The sequence below is a fragment of the Arachis ipaensis genome, chromosome B03 (assembly GCF_000816755.2).
Source record: "Arachis ipaensis cultivar K30076 chromosome B03, Araip1.1, whole genome shotgun sequence".
In the NCBI taxonomy this organism is placed as follows: Eukaryota; Viridiplantae; Streptophyta; class Magnoliopsida; order Fabales; family Fabaceae; genus Arachis; species Arachis ipaensis.
Window position 1 is genome coordinate 86,944,197 of NC_029787.2, and position 7,624 is coordinate 86,951,820.

Here is a 7,624-nt window from a genome sequence, read left to right on the forward strand (position 1 = left end):
AATTCAACATGAAAACCAAAAATGGGGTAGAGTTAACACGAATACTCATTGTAAAAGTTAAATAGAAATAAAGAGGAAGTCGAGATAAATGCGTGGCTGCAAATAGGTATTTGATTGGAGCTATGGTTTAGGAGAAAAGTGGAATTGAAGGTTGAGGTGAATAATGACTAAAGCTTCTCTTCTCCTTTCTCTTCTTGGCCCTCTCCTTCTCTTTGGTGAATTTTGTGATTTTTTCTGTAACAAAGGGGTGAGTCACATTTTATATTAAGTGGGTGAGGGGCATTTTTGACCTTTTGTCCATTGGCCCCACCTAGGACCAAAATCTTAAAGATAAGTGTCTTGCTTTTTATTCTAAATATTTTTCTGGTTATTTCTATAGTTTTATTTTTCTTAAACGCAGTATCGGGAAGACCTAAATCTGTACAGTTAATTATAACGTCGGTACGTATTTTTTCGCAATTATTTATATTTTCGCACTCCAGTTAATTTTCTAAGTTAAATTTTTACCGAAAAATTCTCAAACTATAAATTTTAAATTTTTAACCCAGTCCGGACGGTTTGAAATCCTCTTAACTCACTCTTAATTAATCAGTTAACTAATTATCTAATTAATATTTTTCTGAGTCTTACAGAGATGTCGTTGATGGCTTTTCTTCCGAGGATAACATTACAGGTTTTAGAGTCTTTTAGGACTACAAACTCGGAAAGCACAATTTTCTTCTGGCTGCTGGTTCTGATAGTGATTAGGATCACCACAGAACTGTCTGGTTTAATGAAGTTGTCCCCGAGTCTAGTTACCCCGTTAGTTCTGCAAGTCCTCATTTTGGAGGCCGAGTTTGTCGAAGGCCCCTCTGAAGAGGATGTTTGAGTCTGTGATAAACCATAATTTTATGGTTTATCTTGTATTGAATTTGGTGGATTTTATCAACTTTTTCCACATTTATTTATTGAAATAGCATAGTTTTATGAATTCTTCCTAATTTGCACTTAAGATTGAAAATATACTTTTTAGGCCCTTAATTTGTCAAATTTAATTTACTTTAATTACATTCGATGCATTGATGTGTTTGTTAAGTGATTTCAGGCTTAGAAGGCAACGATTGGAGTGAAGAAATGAGGAAAAAAATATGTAAAGGTGGAGAATTCATGAAGAAATGATGTTTTGAAATTCTGCCTAATCGCTCGCGCGTATGCATGCCTTGCACGTACGCGTGACACAAAATACATGACTCGCTTAAAGAAAATGTAGCTGGCAATTTTTGGACCTCTTCAAGCCCAGATCCAACTCATTTCTAAAGTATTTTAGGCCAAACTCAAGAGAAAACAAGGGTAGAGAAATTAGGTTTAGTTAGTATCATGTTTTAGGTCATATTCTAGAGAGAGAAGCTCTCTCTTCTATCTAGAATTAGGGTAGATTAGATTAAATTCCTCTTAGATTTAGGTTTTAATTCTTATCTTGATTTAGTTTTCCTTGCAATTTCTTATTGCTACATCTTTGCTCTCTTAGTTTTACTTGTTATTTCCTTTATTTTGTCACTTTTATGTTCATGTACTATTGTTGGATTTGGATTTTCTTTAATGCAATTTTAATGATTTTATGTTATTGATGTTTATTTGAGTTGTTATTATTGTTATCTTGCATTTGGTAGCCTTAGATTTTATTATTATTGCACTTTTACCATGCTTTAATTTTATGCCTTCAAAGTGTTTGTTAAAATGCCTCTTTTAATTTTAGAGTAGATTTTAGCACCTTTGGCTTTGGAGTTGAGTAACTGAAGACTCTTGAATTGTCAAAGTCTAATGTTGATTGGTAAATGAAAGTTGCTAGTTAGCTTGAATTCCACTAAAGCTAGTCATTCCATATGATTTGATTAGGACTTGTGGACTATAGCCAATTATCCTCACTTGACTTTCCTTCAATTATTAGAGGTTAACTAACTGAGAGTAATAGACAATTACCATCATAATGGAAGATGATAATGAGGATAGAACTTCTAATTCTCACCCCTAGCCAAGGTTTTCTATATTGATTGATTGTCATTTTCCTTATTTGATTTACTTTTTTGTTCATCATACCAAAAAACTCCAAAATTCTCATAACCAATAATACGCATACTTCCCTACAATTCCTTTTTTTTTAGTCACAAAACATATGCAGTAGCCAGATGACCCACCAGCTGAAAGTGGGGTGATGATGACTCCTTCCACTCCGCTTGCTTCATATGCATCGAGGACGGTGCAAACTTTTAAGTGTAGGGAGGTCGTCCAACCAATCGGCCAATCCTGGGTGAAAAGTTCTAATCCCAAACACTTTCACATTTTTTTGAATTCTTAGTTGCATTTTTCTTAGTTTATTGCATTTCTTTTAATATATATAATAAGCTTAGTCAAAATAATGTAATTTTCCAAGGAATTTATTTATAGAGCATTCCAAAATTGATTTGAGTTAATATTCTTCATTAAAACTTTCTTGAATTATATATTGTGGAACATGGTTTTTGAGCACAACCATGTGAGTTTTGAAGCATGTGACTCACTTAAAGAAAATGTGTCTAGCAATTTCTGGACCTATTCGAGCCCATATCTAACTCATTTCTGAAGTATTTGAGGCCAAATTCAAGAGAGAACAAGGAGGGAGCAATTAGGTTTAGAATAGCAACATGCTTTAGGTTATATTCTAGAGAGAGAAGCTCCCTCTTCTCTCTAGAATTAGGATAGATTTAGGTTAAATCCATCTTAGATTTAGGTTTTAATTCTTGTTTTGATCTAGTTTCATTTACATTTTCTTGTTTAATTGCCTTGATTCTCTTAGTTTTACTTGTTGTTTCCTTTATTTTGTTACTTTCATGTTTATGAACTCTTTGTAGTTTTGATTTCTATTAATACAATTTGATGTTTCTTTATTTATTAATGTTTAATTGAGTTGCTATTATTGTTATTTTGTATTTGGTAGATTTAGATTTTATTATTTCAATTTTATGATGCTTTTATTTTATGCTTCCAAGTGTTTGATAAAATGCTTGATTTGGTTTTAGAGTAGAATTTTAGCACTCTTGGCTTGAGATTGAGGACTTAGGTGCCTTGAAATCATTGATGTCCAGTGTGATTGGTAATTTAGGGTTGTTAGTTAGTTTTAGGATCAATTATGTCCACTTGACTTCACCCTCCGATGTTAGAGGAAAACTAAGTGGAATTAACCCTTTGTAATTACCATGTTGTGGTCAATGATCTAGAATAGGAAGCTTTGACTCTTGATCCTTGCCATGAGTGCCTTTTAGCATTTATATTATCTTAGTTGTTAGTTCATCACTCCAAAACCCCCAAATATCTCTCATAACCAATAATATGCACACTTTCCTGCAATTTCTTTAAGAAACGATCTGAGGTTTAAATACTCTCAGTTATTATTGGTTTGCATTGTGACATGCAAAATTAAAGTTTGATTGAGAGTTATCTGTTGGTTTGGATCTATACTTTAACAGAATTACTTTGTGAAATTTCAAACCGACGATTTCCCTCTTTCAGTCTGCGCCTGTGTCTACTAATATACATTTAACCATATCTGTTCCGACTTTGGCCAACATGACAAAAGGGGCGTCTTCCTCAGTGGTACACGGAATCGTGATCTCACACTTTTCTCACAACTCCGTGCAGCTGACCAGCAAGTGCACTGGGTCGTCCAAGTAATAAACCTTACATGAGTAAGGGTCGATCCCACGGAGATTGTCGGCTTGAAGCAAGCTATGGTCATCCTTGTAAATCTCAGTCGGGCGGATTCAAATGTTTATGAGGATTTGATAATTAAAAGATAAATAAAGCATAAAATAAGATAGAATTACTTATGTAATTCATTGGTGGGAATTTTAGATAAGCGTCTGGAGATGCTTTGTTGCTTCTGAACCTCTGCTTTCCTATTGCCTTCTTCCAACCATGCGTTACCTCCTTCCATGTGTCAAGCTGTATGATCCTCTCAATGAAAATGGTCCTCTATGGTTTCTGCACGGCTAATCAACTGTCGGATTTCTCGTCTCGGATGAAAAATATCAGGTACAGCTACCGCATGGCTAATCATCTGTCGGTTCCTGCTAGCGTCGGAATAGAATCCATTGATCCTTTTGCACACTATCACTTGCGCCCAACATTCGCAGGTTTGAAGATCTTTACCGTCATTCCTTCCCGAATCCTACTCGGAATACCACAGACAACGTTTAGACTTTCCGGATCCCAGGAATGGCTGCCAATAATTCTAGCCTATACCACGAAGATACTAATCTCACGGACTCGGTCCGTGTATTAGATATCCAAGAGAATATACTCCAGCTGTCGTCCAATGACTACGTTGAACATCATGTAGACCGCTTTGTAGTTGTCAGGCACGCGATCTTGGCTAAGCGAGTAACAAAGATTGGGTGATTGTCACGGGTCACCCCTTCATTTTGACTTAACTGAATTAAGTACGAGAGTATATCTTGGAGAAGAAGTAGGCGTGAATTGAATAAAAAATAGTAGTACTTGCATTAATTCATGAAGAACAGCAGAGCTTCACACCTTAATCTATGGGGTGTAGAAACTCCACCGTTGAAAATACATAAGTGAAAAAAGTCTAGGCATGGCCGTGAGGCCAGCCTCCATGCCAAAGGTCTAAGGACTAAATGTCCAGAGATTCAAAAAACTTTGAATACAATAGTAAAAAGTGCTATTTATACTAAACTAGTAACTTAGGTTTACAGAAAATGAGTAACTAAGTGCAGATAGTGCACAAATCCACTTCCGGGGCCCACTTGGTGTGTGCTTGGACTGAGCATTGAAGCTTTTTCGTGCATAGGCTATTCCTGGAGTAAAACGCCAGCTTTGGTGCCAGTTTGGGCATTTAACTCCAATTCTGGTGCCAGTTTGGGCGTTTTACGCCAAGATGTTTTAGGCTGGCTTTGAACGCCAATTTGGGCCATCAAATCTCGGGCAAAGTATAGACTATTAGATATTGCTGGAAAGCCTAGGATGTCTACTTTCCAGCGCAATTAAGAGCGCACCAATTGGGCTTCTGTAGCTCCAAAAAATCCATTTCGAATGCAGCAGGATCAGAATCTAACAGCATCTGCAGTCCTTTTTCAGCCTCTAAATCAGATTTTTGCTCAGGTCCCTCAATTTCAGCCAGAAAATACCTGAAATCACAGAAAAACACACAAACTCATAGTAAAGTCCAAAAATTTGATTTTTGAATAAAAACTAATAAAAATATAATAAAAAGTAACTAAAACATACTAAAAACTATGTAAAAACAATGCCAAAAAGGGTATAAATTATCCGCTCATCACTCAGCCTTGCCGTTCTGCAGTCATCGGATGAGAATGTCATGGTTGGTGTGGTAGAGTGACCTCTTTGTTTGTCTTTGATGGCTAATATTCTGAGGTCTTTTTTCAATGTGGACCTGGATTTCTCGGGAGGAATCTTTCCTGTGATGACGTTTACTACTATGGTTGGATCGGTTTCCCAACTTTCTCGGCAGACCATTTTTACACCCCCTCTAGTTTTGCCCTTCGTGTTCGGGGAGTTTTTCTCTTTCCATCCTGTGGGGCTCTCGAATGACTTTCTGTCCTCTGGAATTTTTCTCTTTCCATCCTTTGTGATAATCACAGTGCAGGATTTTGTTGCCACTTGTGCATTCTTTTAGTTGTCTAGCTTTCGGGAGCACGCCCCTTTCTGCTATTTGGTGGTAAATTTTGGTGATTGCGGCCGATAAGGATGTAATTGGTGAATTTTTTCACCCTTGGTGTTCGATTATGGACGGGAAGTCTCGGCTGATTTCTGTTTGGGGGTGGGGCTTGGTTCGTGGTGCCGTGTTGTTGTGGTGCTGTTTATTGACCGCCATGACTTGGCTCACTTCGTCATCATTAATGTACTCCCTTGTCACATTCTGGATTTCGTGCACTGTACAGACTGGTTTAGTTGTAAGGTGTTTCCTAAAGTCCTCGTTTATGAGCCCGTTAGTTAAGCATAGGTTGGTTATTGAGTCTATTAAATTGTCGATGGTTAAGCACTCATCGTTGAGTCTGTCTAAGTACTAGTTGGCTTATCAGGCGCTTTGCCTTTGCTATACACGTGGTGAATTGCGCCAGAAATTTTTGGAAGATTTCGTCAAAACATGATATCGAGCCGTATGGAAGCGCATTGAACCACTTGACAGTCGGGCCGGCTAGGGTTACCGGAAAGGGCTCGGCATCGGATGACGTCGATTGCTCCTTTTAGGTTCATCCTGGTCACAAAGGCCTTTATGTATTCTTGGGGATCTTTGGTGCCATCATACTGCATGCTTTGGTAATTTCACTCTTAAGACTTTCTCAGTGAATGGGGTTTCTCCCATTACCATGCATTCGTGTCTCCTGTGATTGGAATCTCGATAGTATCCTTCTCTATGGTCATCTCGGTCAGAATTTCAAGATCGACTACGATTCTTACATCTTTCGTGGTATCACTTTGGGGTTTTACTCGCTCTGTGCTCCCTTCTGGGGGCGGCTCGGGAGACCACTTCGTCCGTGTGCTTTGGTTGATAGCTTTCGTTTGTGGTGATCCTACCTTCTAGGGTTTGAACCCGGTGTCGGAGCTCCTGGATTATACAGTTTGTATCTTCACCTAGGCCACCAAATGGCCTACTTCTGTTAGACTAGTGATCTTCTTCTTGTGACCACTGTCTAGGCTGACTACGTGTTGCATGGTTGTGGACCACGCTAGTTACCCTCCCGTGGTCTGGGGGTGACCGTGGTTCTGAGATTCAGGCTTATCAGGCTTTTGATGGGGTTAAGTTATGGGTTTTGGTTGGGCGGTTCCTCATGGACGTCTGCCATGCTATCATGATCTCAAGTTTACCACAGACGGCATCAATGTACAAGGATGGCCTTGGACGTGTTGAAGAGATGGATTAGGAACTTGTCGGTCTCGACGGATGGCGTGATCTGGCCTCAAGAACAGTGGGAGTTGGTCCTACAAAGACACTCCGACGCCCAAATCAGAGAGTTATTGAGGCAGGGTTTGAATGTTAGGGTAAAATTGGATCGTACCTGGGAGAGTAGCTAAGCTCTCTTTTATATATAGCGTAAGTTACCTTTCCTAGGGATAAAGTGGGTCTCGTTGCGCCAGATTCTAGGTGAGTTAGTTGGAATCTCGGATGGTTCCAAATGGGCCGGTTCGCGAGGGATCCAAGGAAATTCGGGAGTCAGAGTCCATAACGGTATGCTTAATATGTAACATGGACATTTTTATAGATGAACTTTATTTAATTCGTTAACCAAATACACTTTTAATACCATTATATACTAAAACTTATAGATGCCGTTAATTGAACCGCAATAATATTTAGCAAAAAAAAAATACACAGTCTGAAAACGATGCAATTATGTCACATTTTATGTATTTAAATTTAGTATCGATTCTCTTTTTATGTAACAGGAATTATATTTTTCTTTTCCATAAGGTATAAAATAATGTAAAATCAGGAGAGGTGAGCTACATTTTAATTCAAAAATTTACTCGTGTAATTTGATTTAATCAGATTTTATATTTAAAACTTATTTGAAAACTATTTAATATGAGAAAAAAAATTATTTTCTTTAAGAAAAAAATTGATTTC